Source organism: Electrona antarctica (assembly GCF_951216825.1).
Source record: "Electrona antarctica genome assembly, chromosome: 15".
NCBI classification, from domain to species: domain Eukaryota; kingdom Metazoa; phylum Chordata; class Actinopteri; order Myctophiformes; family Myctophidae; genus Electrona; species Electrona antarctica.
In genome coordinates this window covers 45,246,560-45,264,844 of record NC_136796.1, presented here as the reverse complement: position 1 = coordinate 45,264,844, position 18,285 = coordinate 45,246,560, and the positions used below count along the sequence as shown (strand labels likewise).

The 18,285-nt window shown below is 42.5% G+C and overlaps 1 long non-coding RNA gene across 1 annotated transcript in view; it reads left to right on the top strand.

Moving 5' to 3' along the window:
• Positions 1–537: 537 nt before the first annotated feature.
• LOC306938920 overlaps positions 538–18,285 on the top strand; it is a 366,267-nt gene continuing 348,519 nt past the window's right edge. Inside the window, exon 1 of the long non-coding RNA XR_013791799.1 lies at positions 538–659. This is a non-coding gene — a long non-coding RNA (uncharacterized lncRNA). The remainder of the gene's footprint in view (positions 660–18,285) is intronic.

Genomic DNA, 18,285 nt, shown 5'->3' with positions numbered 1-18,285 from the left:
TATTTGGCCTCCGACCCCCCATCTCAACATATGTTGTCCCATATGTTGTCCCCCAGAAGCAAAGATTTGAGTTAAAAACGTTCGCTCTGAGAGAATATATATATTCCAAATTTGAACCTTTGTGACCTACAAGCTATGAGCTTGTAGATCTGCTATTTTTCAATAGCTAAAGTATAACATGATGCTTAACACTAGCATGACTGAAGAAAAAAGGGACACAAGTTGCGTGTGCTTAAATTCATATTTAGAAAATGTTTCAGATCTCTGAGATGATAGAATGGATGATGATGGTCATAGAGACACCAAAAGGGGTTCCTACTTCCCGCCCAGAATGGATTAAGAAATTAATCAATTAAAATTAACAGCTAATGATTAATCGAAAATTCTGCGGTTCCATCATTGGGCGGTTTTCTGTGCTGCTGTCGACTGTGGCTCAAGAGGTAGAGCAGGTCGTCCAATGATCCATGGGTCGGCGGTTCGAATCCCGGCTCCTCCTGTCTACATGACGAAGTGTCCTTGGGCAAGACACTGACTGAACCCCAAATTGCTCCCGATGTGCTGGCTGGTACCTTGCATGGCTTCCGCCGCAATCGGTGTATGAATGTGTGTGTGAATGGGTGAATGTAATGCACAATCTATGTAAAGCGCCTTGGATAAAGGCGCTATATAAATGCACCATTTACCAAGGCTGCAGAAAGTCTTCTGTGGAAGCGACGCAGCAATTACAACGTGTTGATCTTATGATATCAACAAAGCCTGTATGCTGTGGATTTTACAATCTGAAGGGAGCAATGAACAGATAATCCCAGCTTGATTGATGGCAGACACTATTGATTGAAATGAGGACGAGTCTTCCTTGTGCTTGGTGTGTGTTCAAGGCCCGCCTGCCAAATGGACAGTCTACTTGCCAATGTTGCACGTCGTCAGACTCAGAAGCAATGTGGAAACATTTATTTTCCTTCCTCTTTTTTTTCGCCACTTTTATCTCATTCCAGCTCGAAATCATTTCCAACTTCTTAGAAAAAACAGGCAATACCAAAGTCATTTGGCAAAGCTTAGATACGGTGATGTAATCCATAATCCATGCGGCATTGGATTATTGCAAGGAGTTCAAGCCTACTGTAATTGTGAAATCAAAGGAAAGCGGTTGCAGAATTTGAAGCTATAATTCATCATCATGTGCGTTACAATAGGCTATGCAATTCTCCATTTCTCTGATAATTCATGGTCAGCCAGGCAGGAAAATGACACAGGAAGAACGGATTGAAAGAAGTCAGTTGATTATAACTGTGCTCAGTGTGGCCAAACCGATCCAGTGGGAGAGCTTAACGTCGGCCTGACGTTGAAATAACAAAAACGTTCGCTCTGAAATAATATATATTCAAAGATTTGTGCTGCATTTTCACGATTTTTCAAAAATAGCAGATCTACAAGCTCGTAGCGCTATGAGCTTGTAGATCTGCTATGTTTCAATAGCTAAAGTATAGCATAATGCTTAGTTAAAACACCAAAAGGGGTTCCCGCCCAGAATGGGTTAAACATGTAGCTAGGTGTAATGTTAGAGACCACAGAAGTGAACCTTTCAAGCCTGTTTTCTCAACTCGCTGTTTCCCTGCAAGACATTACTCTATAAGCCATATATCCAAAACTGGTGGGTCAAACTGAACACATGTCAATTTGAAGCTATGATTCCCTGCTTTCATATGAAATTCAAAAAAATCCAACGGCAGTCCCTCAGTCAAATTTGGCCACATATATTCAAGGATTTGCACCACATTTTCACGATTTTTCAAAAATATCAGATCTACGAGCTCGTAGTGCGGCACTTGGTGCTGCGCTATGAGCTTGTAGATCTGCTATTTTTCCAATAGCTAAAAGCATAACATAATGCTTAAAACACCAAAAGGGGTTCCCGGAATGGGTTAAAACAGGTACCAAACAGTGGCGGATACAGAACACAATATGACTTGCAGTCTGTTTTTTAGATATTACAATGGCCGGTGGATGACGTCACTATGACAATTGAGACGAATAACCAATTTATTCTGACGCCTCCCCGAAAAGGCCTTTTTGTCCTGACCACTTATCCATGATTTATATACATTATGGATCATTAGTTTGGACTTTGGATGGTTATTCGTCTCGACTGCTCAATTCTTGCCACTGTCTCGGATTGTCTTTAATGCTTTGAAAAGATCAAAGCAATCACTTCAATATAGAAAGTGAAGAAGTGGAAAGTAGACACAAGTACAGAGATGGCCATGGAAATAGTAACAATAATACACTTGACTATTAACAGGGCCGGATTAACACCTCTGAGGGCCCCTGGGCACTGTAGCTCGAAGGGCCCCCCTTCACGCTCGCGCAACATTTTTGCTGTTTTGGGGCCGTTTTGAGGCGGTTTTATGCCGTTATATTGGCCTATGTCCAGTCGCCTACCCCCCCCCCAGAGTGATAGCCAATCTAGCGCATTGTTGCTGCTTTACACACAATTGCACTTTTCAGCTGCCCTTCTCACCAGCAATAAAACACTAATCTTTTTAGACACCAGTTATTTCATTCGGATAAGCAGGGACATTTTCTGTGGCGCAAACCCCCCCCCCCCTTTTCCTTTTTTTAGGGGCCCCTGGTGCCCAAGGGCCCCTGGGCACGTGCCCAAAGTGCCCATACGGTAGATCCGGCCCTGACTATTAAAGTAATTAGTTACAAATTGCTCCATCTACATTCTACAGCCTTCCCTCTCAGCGTTGTACAACGGGTTGAGGAAACCGTAACATGCTTATTTTAAAACCACTTCACGAGTTCACGTTGCTTGGAGAAAAAAAGTGTGAAACCACTCTCCATTCACAGTGTGCTTTTCTTCATCGTGTCTACTGGACTAGTATGCATTTTGTATTTATGGTAATATTTCATTCTGTATGTCCGTGGCAAACATTTTGTTTGAGGAAAATGTCCATCACAAGCCTGCATGTTGATGACCCCTGCTCCGGACAAGTGACTTTTATGTCCGGACAAGTGAATGGGAAATGTACTTGTCCGAAGGACAAGTGCCTCAAAAAGTGAATGTCAAGCCCTGTTGGTTAATCAGAGTGAATACAGTTGTACAGCTTATAGAACTGAAGTCAAGTTAAAACTCTTAAAGAGTACCTCTCTCATACAGAGAGAGTACTACGGACACCTATGACATCATACAGTACATAGCGGGGGTTGCATTTCCTTTGTTTCCATCATAGGTGTCTTTCACCTAAAAAATAAACAAGCTGTCTCTGCGTTATTGTCAGGGAGGTGTCTCTGTATCGTTTGCGACAGTCAGTCACTCATATTATGATAGTCTTTTTCTAGCGAAAATGTAACTAATTCAGTAGCAGTAACAATAGCGTCAGTTGATTCTTCATATCCATATGAGCGAAGCGGCCTGGATGACATGTTTATTTTTCAAACACAGTTCTTATATGAGGCGATCTAAAAATCCCCCCTATGGGGATTACAATGCAAACAAAAAGTACATGAACCCGTGGATTTGCGCCCTCTACCGATATTGACGCCAGACTTCGGTGCTCTATTTACGTGCTAAATGACAGTATACCTTGTTTATTGAAAGTCCCCCTGGATAACAGTGTGTGTCTGCTATGTCACAATCTCTGTTGGTAGAATCTGTGGGCATAACTGGGTCAGCTTAGGGCAGAGGCAACAAAGACATGCTCTGGCTAAATTTAAACACACATGCTTGCTTGTCTCACGATGACTAATACTACATTGACATTGACGTCACTGTCGATGTTTTAGTGTTAGTCTAGTTTTAGTCGACTAAATATCATAAGATTTCAGTCGACTAAATGTACAGGTGATTTAGTCGACTAAAATGTGTTTTGGCGGGCCTTGATGCCGTCGTAATGGCTGATTTTATACTTGCTGAAAATAGCTGATCTACAAGCTCACAACGCGTCGCGCTGCGACGCGTTGTGAGCTTGTAGATCGGCTATTTTCAGCGTGCAACAAAGTGTAAAATGACTTGTGTCTTTTACTTATACTGGATCTCATTTTAGTCCAGTTTTTAATTTGTTGACGAAATTGTTAGTATATTTAGTCTTAGTTTTAGTTATCATAGCTTATAGTTTTCATTCAGTTTTCGTCAGTAGTCGACGAACATTTTTCGAAGAAATCAACACTGTCTATCAACCACTATCCTTCTCACATGACCATGAGGGTCCTTCTCAAGAGTGACTTCCTGTCTGTCTGCCATCTGCATCCTTTTCTCATATCATACCTTTCGGGAGCCAAATCAATTGGGGAGGAGGCTTTCTTTCACCTTGAGGTAAGGTTGGCTGCCTGGCGGCCATGGAAAAGATTTGTAGTCTGAAGCTCTGGCAAGCAGTTGCTGGACGCACAATAAAGAATTGTGCTAGTGCTCTCTGCTTCACCTAGCCTCAGGGGAGCCAGAGAGAGAGAGAGGGAGAGAGGGAGAGAGAGAGAGAGAGAGAGAGAGAGAGAGAGAGAGCTAGAGAGAGAGAGAGAGAGAGAGAGAGAGAGAGAGAGATAGAGAGAGAGAGAGCGAGCTAGAGAGAGAGAGCTAGAGAGAGAGAGAGAGAGAGAGAGAGAGAGAGGAGCGCTAGAGAGAGAGAGAGAGCTAGAGAGAGAGAGAGAGAGAGAGAGAGGAGCGCTAGAGAGAGAGAGAGAGCTAGAGAGAGAGAGAGAGAGAGAGAGAGAGAGGAGCGCTAGAGAGAGAGAGAGAGCTAGAGAGAGAGAGAGAGATAGAGAGAGAGAGAGAGAGCACTAGAGAGAGAGAGAGAGAGAGCGCTAGAGAGAGAGAGAGAGAGAGAGAGAGAGAGAGAGAGCTAGAGAAGTTCTGATGGAAACGTAATGTTGCTGTTTTATGTTTATTTTATGTGAGACATCATCTATCATGTCATGTCACAATCAAAGATTTTTCAGTGGAAAGCCAAGTTACTACACACTCTTATTTTACAGTTTCCACGGTATGAATACATGAATCCACACACCGTGAATGCAGAAATGTAGTGGCATCACATCATATCCTATCTTTCCCCCAAAGGGCACCAGTTAGCCCGTCGTGGAGAACCAATGGACTTCATCATGCCACGTTTTCCAGGCATGTGTGTGACTTTGGGAGTTAAGAGCATGATGGCACAAAGCTGCAGCTATAGCGAGGGGCTATTTATGGAAACCCCCATCTGGGCTTCACTGTAATTGCAGATTCTTTGTATCAATCTGAAATTAGTCACGCCACTGTATTATATAACACAATGAACTATATATTCCATCCTCACTTGTTGTGTACGTAGTCTTGCTATAAGACATTTCCACATTCTGCAACATGATGGGAGATTATAAGATTTAGAGGAAGAGTAATAGCAATATGTTTGCTGGAGTGGAATGGAGTTCATGCATTAATGTGTAGCAATACTACAGTATGAAGCACTTAATGTTTTGTGGCAACAACTGACATTTTATGCAATATATATATCTCTTTTTCCATTGCTGTAGTTAATATTTTGAGTACAAAGTTAATACTTTTGGGCAGGGACGTGCAGAGAGTGTCAGAGAGGCGGGGGCTGAAATCCCCTAAGAGGGCACTTTTGGACAAAGATAGCGAAAATAGCAGATCTACAAGCTCTCAACGCGTCGCGTTGCGACGCGTTGAGAGCTTGTAGATCAGCTATTTTTACGGGGCGCAACCCAAGCACTCTTTAGCTAGTGTAGATGCGGTGTGTATACGACATGGATTTCAGAACAAATTTGTTCAACGTAAAATGCTACGTTCCAAGTTCAGGAGACTTCGGGAAAAAAGCAATTCTCCTGAATGCTGCCTTCCTGCACGGCATGGAAAGGAAAGGGGAGCCATTTGCATTTCTTTCACCATGTAGTAAATGCTGGATTCATGGTCTGGAGAGGGCAGTTGTTTTACAGACAGGGTAAAAGGGCAGTTGTTTTACAGACAGGGTAAAAGGGCAGTTGTTTTACAGACAGGGTAAAAGGGCAGTTGTTTTACAGACAGGGTAAAAGGGCAGTTGTTTTACAGACGGGGTAAAAGGGCAGTTGTTTTACAGACAGGGTAAAAGGGCAGTTGTTTTACAGACGGGGTAAAAGGGCAGTTGTTTTACAGACGGGGTAAAAGGGCAGTTGTTTTACAGACGGGGTAAAAGGGCAGTTGTTTTACAGACGGGTAAAAGGGCAGTTGTTTTACAGACGGGTAAAAGGGCAGTTGTTTTACAGACGGGTAAAAGGGCAGTTGTTTTACAGACGGGGTAAAAGGGCAGTTGTTTTACAGACGGGGTAAAAGGGCAGTTGTTTTACAGACGGGTAAAAGGGCAGTTGTTTTACAGACGGGGTAAAAGGGCAGGGGCTGAAGCCCCCTTTGACGTCTATGTGTGCACGTCCCTGCTTTTGGGGGTGCTCGGTAGCCCAGTTAAGAGGATGAACCACATGGTTCTTGTGACACGCCAAGACCTGTAGTTCAAATCCAACTCCCAGACCGTGGTTTCCTGTCTCTACAATACACTCTACTATCTTAAAAAAAAGCCAAAAAACCCTAAAGAATGTGTGTCTGTCTTTGCTAAATGAGAGCGACAGTATTTGTTTTACCTTTTGGCTCTCCAGTCCCAACCTCTCTCTCAGCAGCAGCCAGGAGGTCCAATTTTTCACACAGAATGAGCACTGTAACGTAAGCCCTCGCGGACAGATGTGGGGTAAGCTTCACTTTGCATCTGAGCGCACACAGAGAGTGGATTTCTAGGTCAGTGAAGCCGAGGACAGTAACGTGTGTGTTTTCAAACAGACGGTATACGTAGGCCTCTTACTACCGAGAGAGACTGAAAGAGAGGGCGAATCATACTTTATTTAGGTGCCAAGTGACGCGACTGCTCATTGGGAGGAAACCATTGTTATGCCTTATTCACGAGCAGCACACCAGTGTGGCACATACTGTAAATGTTTAATTCTATACATTGAGAATTAATTTTATTCTGAAACATGGTTAAACGTTCAACCATTAAAGGTTTAACCTACTAATCTAAAAAAAAGGTGGCCTCAATTCAGAAATTGAGGCCACACCGCTGGTGTACGATTCCTTTCAACCTGCAGTACAGTAGGTACAGTAACAATGATTAACAATGTAAAGAGGTCAGTCCTTTCTTGTAAACCACATGAACGGGGCGAACAATTGATTGGAAACACCAGATCTACAAGCTCACGACGCGTTGCAACGCGTCATGATGTGAGCTTGTGGATCAGCCGTGGATCAGGGAAATGCTACTGTAGCCCCGCGGGGAGGACTGTTACAGTCGACTGTATAGGGAAGTGCAGGAACGTGCACACACAGACATCAAAGGGGGCTTCAACCCCTGCCCTTTACTCCGTCTGTAAAACAACTGCCCTCTCCAGACCACGAATCCAGCGTTTACTACATGGTGAAAGAAATGCAAATGGCTCCCCTTTCCTTTCCATGCCATGCCGGAAGGCAGCATTCAGGAGAATTGTTTTTTTTCTCCGAAGTCTCCTGAACTTGGAACGCAGCATTTTGCATTGAACTAATTTGTTTCGAAAATCCATGTCGTTACACACCGCATCTCCACTAGCTAAAGAGTGCTGGGTTGCACCCTGAAAATAGCCGATCTACAAGCTCTCAACGCGTCGCACTGCGACGCGTTGAGAGCTTGTAGATCGGCTATTTTCGCTGTGTTTTTTGTCCGAAAGTGCCCTCTTACGGGATTTCAGCCCCTGCCCCTCTAACACTCTCTGCACGTGCCTGGGGAAAGTGTATACACTTGAACAAGTAAGACGCGTGAACGCGGGAAGCGAACGCAGCTGTTGTGGCAGTCTGACACACATACACACACAGAGCTTTTTTTTCCTCTTAATTTTTTTATATATTATTATTTTTTATTATTAAAAAAATATATATTATTATGCGTGCGTGCGTGCACATGCGTGCGATGCACGTGCGTGCGTGCGTGTGTGCGTGCATGTGTGTGTGTGTTTTTGTGTGTGATACAGCTGCGCCCTCTGGTGGTGGGCGGGTGGTGTTACAGCGTGACACACAGACAGACACACACACAGACATGATCTGCTGGGTCTCATAGTAAATGCTCACTGCGTTCGCAATAACAGACTCTGGTACGCGCGCTTCAAATGTTCAAATGCTGTTGTGGTGTTCAGAGAAGTATTATGTAAGAAATAGCGGGAATAAGAAATAATAACTGAAGCACATCATCAGCTCCCGTGGGGGAATACAGACAGTGCCGTTGCACCGCCTCAAAGTGCAACAAGGATCATTCCAAGGAAAGCTGTTCTGGCAAAGGATCAAACTTTGTGGCACAACAAGTGTTGCTTCGCTGCTGCTTTCAGCAACACGACCAGCATGCACGTGTTGCCATGTCTTCTTAAAGGGACACTTCACCCTTTTTGCCAAAAAATATATATCAATGACGTTTATAAGATTTAGAACACTTTCCTGGCATTATTTTTTGTGTAATCTCTGGGTTTAGATATTTTAGATTAACGGGTGGCTCTGACGTCAGAGACACTCTTCCGTATTGCTACCGGACTACATTGTCTCCTCACACTGCAGCTAGACCAGCCCCAAAACACAGCCGTCACGGACACTGCGATTTGTTCCACCTACAACCTTCGTTGACCGCACCCCCACATGCGCATTTGTTATTGTGTTTGTGTCATGTTGCCGTCGTCAGCAGAGCAGCACCAGAGTATACAGAAAAAAACAACTCAGAGGAGACGCGCTGTGTAGTGTTGCCACGAATCCCCCCCCCCCCCCCCTCCAGGGCTGCCGAAACAATGTGTAGTAGAAGTAAAAAGAAAAAAAACGTACTCCATTACTGTGTCCTTTTCCATTGTAAGATGCAACCAATGTTATTTGTCAAGGGTTCCCAACCGTCCCGTAAAATACGGGATCGTACCGTATTTGGCAACTAAAAGACCTGTCCCGTAATGAACCGATACGGGACGCACTTAATCCCGTATTTTGGCTCGTGGAAAAATGACAGCGCGTTATGGTGATTCTCAGTCACTCGCTCCCATGCAGTAATAAGAAGGGGCAGCCGACTGAGCTATAGGAACAGGAAAGCAAGACACTGAAACCTGGTGTCTGGAAGGGCGCTAGGCTCAGCTCATTGGTCAGTACTCTTCATAGGCATGCAGCAGAGCCAATCACTATGCAGTATCGTATCTTAGCAACTATTTCACCACGCTCCGGTCCACAACATTGAAAAAACAAATGGATGCTGTTGACAGCCAAAAATCTTATCTACCTCAGAGTCAGAAAGTTCTAGTAGTGAGATAGAACTAAAAAAGAAGAAAAACTAAGTGCAGAGCTGAGTGGGAAAAAGATTCGGTGGATTTTTATGAAACAAAAGCTTTGCAGTTTGAAAGTGGATATTCAAGCTTTCCCTACAGCTGCAATGTTGGTGAGTTTAATGTTGTTTAATACAAGCAGATGCAAATTGGATGAATGGGGAGTTAATGGATGGTTTATGGCAAGTCACTTCATATCATTATAATAAATCTAGAGTTGGGGGGGGGGGGGATTCGTGGCAACATAGCGCGTCTCTCTGGTGCTGCTCTGCTGACGACGGCGACATGACACAAACACAATAACAAATGCGCATGTGGGGGTGCGGTCAACGAAGGTTGTAGGTGGAACAAATCGCAGTGTCCGTGACGGCTGTGTTTTGGGGCTGGTCTAGCTGCAGTGTGAGGAGACAATGTAGTCCGGTAGCAATACGGAAGAGTGTCTCTGACGTCAGAGCCACCCGTTAATCTAAAATATCTAAACCCAGAGATTACACAAAAAATAACGCCAGGAAAGTGTTGTAAATCTTATAAACGTGTCCCTTTAATGCTTATTATAAGCGACTTCATGGTCCTGTTTTTCCTGTGAAGTTGCGGGTTGCAGTTTTGTGTTTAGTTTAGTGTAGAATTAGCTTATTTGGGCTTCATGCTGTCTTATTGTTTAAATCAGTGGTTCTCAAACATTTTCATGTCAAGGACCCCCAGATTGTATTTTTCTGCGGACTGAAAATAAGTTGTGCCACTAGGGACCCGTCTACCAGATTTGTGTTGTTAAAATATGACATTATTGGTTGTTCAGTTTGACCCACCAGTTTTGGAGATATGGCTTATAGAGTATAATGTCTTGCAGAAAACAGGCTTGAAAGGTTCACTTCTGTGGTCTCTTAAAGGACCACTTCACCACTTTTCAACATCTCTTCATATAATTGGTCCTCACTAATGTTCATGATAAAACACCACCATTTTTTTCCTACTCAGTCTGTGTCTCATAGGAGGGCTTTGGGCAGTTCGGACACCCGTCATTAGGCAGATTTTTTTTTAACCAAGATTTGTTTTAAAATATATTTAGATTTGTATTATCGTGAGAACGATGGCTTCAACTTTTGCATTGCAACTTTTCAGGAAAAGTTTCTATTAGCTTGGATTCACCATCGATGATGTCACTGGTGGACGGGTTTCTGAACTGTCCACAGCCTTCCTATGAGACACAGACTGAGTAGGAAAAAATTGTGGTATTTTATCATGAACATTAGTTAGGACCAATTATAGGAAGAGAAGTTGAAAAGTGGTGAAGTGGTCCTTTAACATTACACCTAGCTACATGTTTAAGCATTTATTTCATATTTACATGTCGATTTCAGCTCCGACACTTATTTCAGACATGCTCTAGTATGTGAAGAGTCTGCCTGTGCTATTAACTCATTTTGGATTAAAAACAAAAAAAAAGTGTTTCTCCTCTGGTGAAAAGCTGGATGTTGCGCGATGGCAGGCTCTCAGTCAAATCACATTTTGATTGGATGTTGTGAGCTTGTAGATTGGCTATTTTCAAATAGTGCTCATGTCATGTGACCATTTTGCTTCTTTTGGGCATGGGAAATACAATGCAGGCCCCGACGGACACACGTACTGTACACATACTGTACTCTGTACACATACTGTACACATACTGTACTCTGTACACATACTGTACACACTGCATGTAGGCAGACCTGAGCAACGGGTTCGGAGTATACAGCTTCAAACATCTGCATGACTTAGTTGAGACAGATGGCAGTTTTATCACCACTTGAAACTTAGGCCGTCACTATTCTGGGGATAGTCCTCTGATCAACAACTACAGAAGATCTACAAGCATGTAGCCTAAAGCAGTGGTTCCCAAAGTGGGGGCCGGGGACCCCCAGGGGTCCTTGGGGGAGTTCCAGGGGGTCCCCCAGCTAAATGATAGTTTGGAACCAAATGGGCCCTTATGGGTCTCTAACTCTGAGTGTACAAATGGAACCAAATGGACCCGTTTGTACACTCTGAGTTAAATGAACATTGATTTTACAATATAAATTGGGGGTCCCAGAGATAGAAATGCCATTAAATGGGGGGTCCGTAGACTAATGGATGTCAAACTAGGGGTCCTTGAAATTAAACGGGTTAAGAATCACTGCTAGAGCCGTAAAAATCTTCTCTTATGGGGGGTCCCTGGCATCTCTTTTCAAATGGGGATCCGTGGGATAATTAGTGTCAATTTGGGGGTCCTTGACATGAAACGGTTTGGGATCCACTGGCCTAAAGGAAAAAAAGGAGAGGGGGGGTCTAGCATAGACCCCTGGAGGACTCCGGTGAACAAAGTTTAATATAGGGTTTAAGTGGTTACACAATCAAGATAAGACTATACTTCACTTGTCATGAATGGTGCAAAACCTGTCATCTTCTTTATGACTGTGTGTGCGCAGATGGTTCCCAATGTGGGGTTTGAGAACATTTGAGAATTTTTATATTTATATAATATTATACATACGTACACACACAACCAACCACGCACGCGCACGCACGCACGCACGCACGCACGCACGCACGTCGCGCACACACGCACACACGCACACACACACACACACACACACACACACACACACACACACACACACACACACACACACACACACACACACACACACGTACATGCATACACACGTACATGCATACATACTGTACGCCCGGAACATGTACTGTAGGATGATAATACCTTTATTATATAATAGGGTCATTATGCAATACTTCAAACCACCTCTCAGCAACAAATGACTCTGTAAAATCTACCTAGTTGGCCAATTAACTGGTGGAAACTGGTCTCCAGGGACAGGATTGACTGATATGAGGCCATTTTGGTCTATTAATAGAGTATTCAGTGTGTGTGTGTGTGTGTGTGTGTGTGTGTGCGTGCGTGCGTGCGTGCGTGCGTGCGTGCGTGTGTGCGTGCGTGCGTTCACAGTGACTCCACGGCATAAATCAGGTGTATTGTACAATTATGTAATCAGCACAGAGTATGTTATTAACATATGGATTAGATGAAGACAATGGTTGCCAAGCACTTTCCTAGGAATACTCCCTAGTTAAATGTACAGGTAATGTCTAACTTAAAAATGTGATCCAAATTAAATACAGACTATAGCAGATAAAGTAGTATTATCCGGTTGGTAACTCCTGAACCCTTGCAGGTCGATGTGGTTACATATACAGTACACACTCTGTACACACTGATACTGTACATGCTGTACTCAGTGTATTGAACTACCACCACCTGGCTTTATTATCAACCAATGTTTCAGCTATAGAAAGATGTTATACATCTCTTCTTAATAAGTACTGTAGATGGTTCCCAATGTGGGGTTTGAGAACATTTGAGAATGTTTATATTAATATATATATACGCGCGCGCGTGCGCACGCGCACGCACGCGCGCACGCGCACGCACGCGCGCACGCGCGCGCACGCACGCGCGCGCACGCACGCACGCACGCACGCACACACACACACACACACACACACACACACACACACACACACACACACACACACACACACACACACACACACACACACACACACACACACACACACACACACACACACACACACACACACACACACACACACACACACACACACACACACACACACACACACACACACACACACAATGTCTATACATCTTATGATTGTGAAAAAAACTAATCTCACCAACTGAATACAAAATAATTGACAATGTGTTGTACAGTCAAACTATTAAACTGGCCAGTTAGTGTCACATACCAATGGGAACTTGGTGATTAGCAATCAGGGATGTGATTGAGAGTTGATTAGTCATGATTGGAAAGTTGTAACTTAGAACAGTCTCTACTGCCCTCCCCAGGAAGAAGATGGATAATGCAGCAAAGAGTACTTGAATATATACTACTCAGGTAGAAATGTTACTGGACTTAAATATTACTCAGGTTACTAGAAGCACTGTTGTTTTTGGCAGCAAATTTTGATTTTAGTTTTAGTCATAGTCTCGTGAATGGTTTTCACTTAGTTTAAGTCACATTTTAGTCACCTGGAATGTTTTAGTGTTGGTCTAGTTTTAGTCTACTAAATGTCATAAGATTTTAGTCGACTAAATGTACAGTTGATTTAGTCGACTAAAATGTATTTTGGCGGGCCTTGATGCCGTCATAATGACTGATTTTACACTTGCTGAAAATAGCTGATCTACAAGCTCACAATGTGTCGCGTGTAGATCTGATATTTTCAGAATGCAACTAATTGTAAAATTATACTGGATCTCTTGTCCACTAGTCCCTTCCTAACATTTTAGTCTAGTTTTTATTTGTTGACGAAATTGTCAGTATATTTAGTCTTATTTTAGTCATCGTAGCTTAGTTTTAATTTAGTTTCCATTTAGTTTTTGTCGTGGAAAAAGGTAGTCGACGAATATTTTTCGTCTTGATTTTAGTCGACGAAAACACTGACTAGAAGTAAGAAACACCTTTCTGTTCAATTACATTTTATTATAGTGCCGAATCACAGGTTATACGTACATTATTTGATTGATTGATTGATTGATTGAAACTTTTATTAACAGTATGCAGAATGGGTACATTTCGAACGAAAGTCAATACAAAAACTGTTACTGTGGAAGACACCAAGATAAAGCATTATTCACACATTGAGGACTATACAGAGTAACAGAAATGTTCACTGTGTGCTGAAAATAGCAGATCTATAATCAAGCTCACAATGTGACGCATGGCGTGCAGCCGTGCATACCTTTCATACTCAAAGGATCAAAAAATTGAACGAAAAAAAAAGAAGCTCTAAATCCCGTGTTTGCATCCTGCATGGTCTTCCTAAAAACTAATCTCTCTAATCTCTACCTGAAAAAGTTACTATTATGTTCTGTAACAAAACCATGTGTATGCTTTCCACCCATAGTCATGAGCTTAAACTATTAAATAATAAATCTTCTTTGGCTATGATGAATTGAACAAGGTGGACCCTCTTGTAAACAAGTGTAATGCTTTCTTGGGTCGTCCACAGTTGACAGTTTTTTTGTATTGAGTTGTGCTTGAAATGTACTGTAATTCTGCAAACTGTTAATAAATACTTCAATCAGTCAATCAATCAATCAGCCAGATTTGGTGACTTTGGTGTCACACAACACAATGGGACTTATGTTAATGTTAATAAGCACTGTTTATTTAATCATAGCCTACAGGTAAATAAAGTGTTCCTAGTCTGGAAACATGTCATAAACAAACAATTTGTCATGTGTTGTACACAAAATCGAAACAAAGGCTTTATTTTTTTTTCAGTGAAATGATGCACGCACATTCCCACTAGGCAGAGGAAGAAATGCCACTTCTAATCAGCCTCATGGTGGCGCTATAACAGGCCAATCCATGTTTTCACTTATAACTGCACTGATATGTGTACAACTTTGTGTATGCGCACTACTCAACATTATGAATACACCAGATACTCCTATACTACTTGTATTACTCCTACACATTTGTGACCAGATTTGACTGAGAGCCTGCCATCGCGCAAACTCCAGCTTTTCCCCAGAGGAGAAAAACTTTTTTTTATTTTATTTTTATCCAAAATGAGTTAATAGCACAGGCAGACTCTTCACATACTAGAGCATGTCTGAAATAAGTGTCAGAGCTGGAATCGACATACTGTAAATATGAAATAAATGCTTAAACATGTAGCTAGGTGTAATGTTAGAGTCCACAGAAGTGAACCTTTCAAGCCTGTTTTCTCAACTCGCTATTTTCTGCAAGACATTATACTCTATAAGCCATAATCTCCAAAACTGGTGGGTCAAACTGAACAACCAATATGTACATTTGAAGCTATGATTCCCTGCTTTCATATGACATAAAAACATCATAAACGCTATTATCCTGGTGGAGACCTGTTCCCCGAGGGGCACTTTTTCTAGTTATTAATATTATTGAGGGTCTGTGTAAACACAAACATTGAAGACAAAAGTGTGTAAACACAAACATCGAAGACAACAGTGAGGAACGCAAATTGTGATTGGCCAGAATGAGATTATGTCATGTATGATGACGTATGATGATAAGAGCGCCCCTCACTTCACACGGGTGGGTTCATTTATTTATTATTATTTCTATTGTACTATTATGATATATTATTGTATGGAATAAAGTTTTGAACCAAGCAAAATGGCGCAATCCCCATATAGGATGTTATAGTGTACTGTACTCTACGATACTTATGCTGTTCATTATGCTCCCAGCTGTAGCAGGCATTCAAACTATCTTTAAATGCCAACTTTTCTATTAATATATTCCCTTCTGAAAGCCCTTAACTGAATAAAAGTGACCCCAAACACACCCCCTCCCCGACACGTGCGCACACGCACGCACGCAGTCCGCGCGCACGCACGCACGCACGCACGCACGCACGCGCGCACGCACAAAATCTATCAAAGCTTTGTGAACACATCAAAGACAGTTTTGTACATGTCATCACTTGCAAGTTTAAAGGAACAATAGATGGGGTGTTCTCCATGGATGCTTGTGAAACAGCTTTGAAAGAGAGAAATAGAAGAGAGAGCAAAATAAGTCCCGACTGTCATTGTGTGTAACAACCATCAGAGCAGGCCTGCTCAGAGCCTCTTGATGTGGCCAAGATGTCTGTCTAACCAACAACGTGGTCCTGCAGCTGGATCTCTCTCTCTCTCTCTCTCGTCTCTCTGAATGTCTCAACACACGTGTGCATTGCCAAGTGTACATGCGCGGTGCCACTTATTTACCATACAGTACACTACAGCTTTTGGCCAAATTCTAGAACACGAGCAAAGAAGCAAGAAGCAGAACAGATTAGCTGGGGGGGGGAGTGTGATAATAAAGGGATTGAGGAGGTTTTAATGAGCCCAATGCGTTTCTGATTATGTTTCTGAGGGGGACTGATCACTTCTGCTCATAGAGAATGGCTCTAATTTATCCATCTCACAGTCCTTACGGGCTTCCAGATGAATATTTTGTGAATTATTTCTGCCAAAAATCCCTTGAGGGAAGTTTCAAAACACAGCTGTTATGATTGTCTAAAATGCGGTTTCAATTTGGTTTTCTCATGAATTCATTTTTTTTTAGAAAGTAGAGAGGCAGAACTACGGGCAGAGAGATGGTGAAAGACGGTTCTGGTTCTCAATGAGGGGTCCGGGGACCCCCAAGGGTCCCCATGGGGGTTTTCAGGTGGTCCTCAGCTAAATAATTGATGGCTATAGGAACCAAATACACCCTTCCATAACTCAGAGAGTATACAAGGTGCACACGATACAATTTGTACTCCAAGGGAGCTCAATAATGCATATTAAACTGGGGGTCCTTGAATTAAAAAAGGCCAAGAAGAGTCACTGCAGTAAAAGTCAGATAGAGCCTGGCCAGATGCAGAGTAGTAAGGCCCTCGTTTATCAATGGAGTGTAAAATCTGCCCCAAATTCGAGCGTCGGTTTTGGAGTACACTCACGTCGGCACGGCATTTATAAAGTGATCCCAACCAGCTGATCCTTCCTTCATTTCATTCCTAGCAGTGATAAATGTAACGGCTGAAATCAATCTGGCACGCCCTATGAAATCAAGCCTCGCCCTCGTTTTCGCGACATGAACAACTGCAATACGCAAGCGTGTGGAAACCATAGTTACATGATGGAAAAAGCCAATAAAAAAGTTTCCCCCTCTTGCCTTGCTGCCCACCTCACCAGCCCCCCCCCCCCCCCCATACACACACACACACACACACACAGAAACACAGATGCCGACAATTGCAGTAATTCCGCCGTGCACCCATATTTTGGGTGGAAGTGCTCATTCTATCTCAATGGGATAGTTACAATGTTTGGAACTATAGCCCATATGCACCCCGCTTTGCGGCTAGATCAAAGCGTGTCGCCACTCTCTTACTAGAGAGTACTCTGGCCAGATGTCAAGGTGACATGTTACTATGATGCTTATCGGCAGAGGATCGCTGAGTTGCAGATGACACACAGATGTTTCATAATACTACATGTCTCCCAGTGACAGAGGAGCTGTCAGAACAACAGTGGTGCTGAATGCAGTGTTGTTTTTGGCAGCAAATTTGGATTTTAGTTTTAGTCATAGTCTCTTGAATAGTTTTAATTTAGTTTTAGTCACATTTTAGTCACCTGGAATGTTTTAGTGTTTAGTGTAGTGTTTTAGTCGACTAAATATCATAAGATTTTTGTCGACTAAATCTACAGTTGATTTAGTCGACTAAAATGTATTTTGGCGGGCCTTGATGCCGTCGTAATGACGGCATCAAGGCATCACTTGCTGAAAATAGCCGATCTACAAGCCCACAACGTGTCGCAGTGCGATGCATTGAGAGCTTGTAGATCGGCTATTTTCAGCATGCAACTAATTGTAAAATTACTTATACTGGATCTCTTGTCCACTAGTCCCTTCCTAACATTTTAGTCTAGTTTTTATTTGTTGACGAAATTGTCAGTATATTTAGTCTTAGTATATTTAGTCATCATAGCTTAGTTTTTATTTAGTTTCTATTTAGTTTTCGTCAGTGAAAAAAGGTAGTGGACGAACATTTTTCGTCTTTCGTTTTAGTCGACGAAATCAACACTGTGTCACTGAAGATGAACCACTTTAAACCTGTCGTCCCTATTTTGGGCATGATGTCATTACTGTAGGCAGAGGTGGGAAAAGTACTCAAATTATTTATTTAAGTAAAAGTATCAATACTGCAATGTAGTCCGCAATGTAGTCCGGAATTCAAAATGTACTTAGGTAAAAGTACAAAAGTATCGGCACCAAAATGTACTTAAAGTACCAAAAGTAGAAAGAACTCACTATGCAGAATGTCCCTTTTCAAGTTTTCAAATGTATTCAAAATAATTTGAAAATAGCAAATTTACAAGCTTACAAA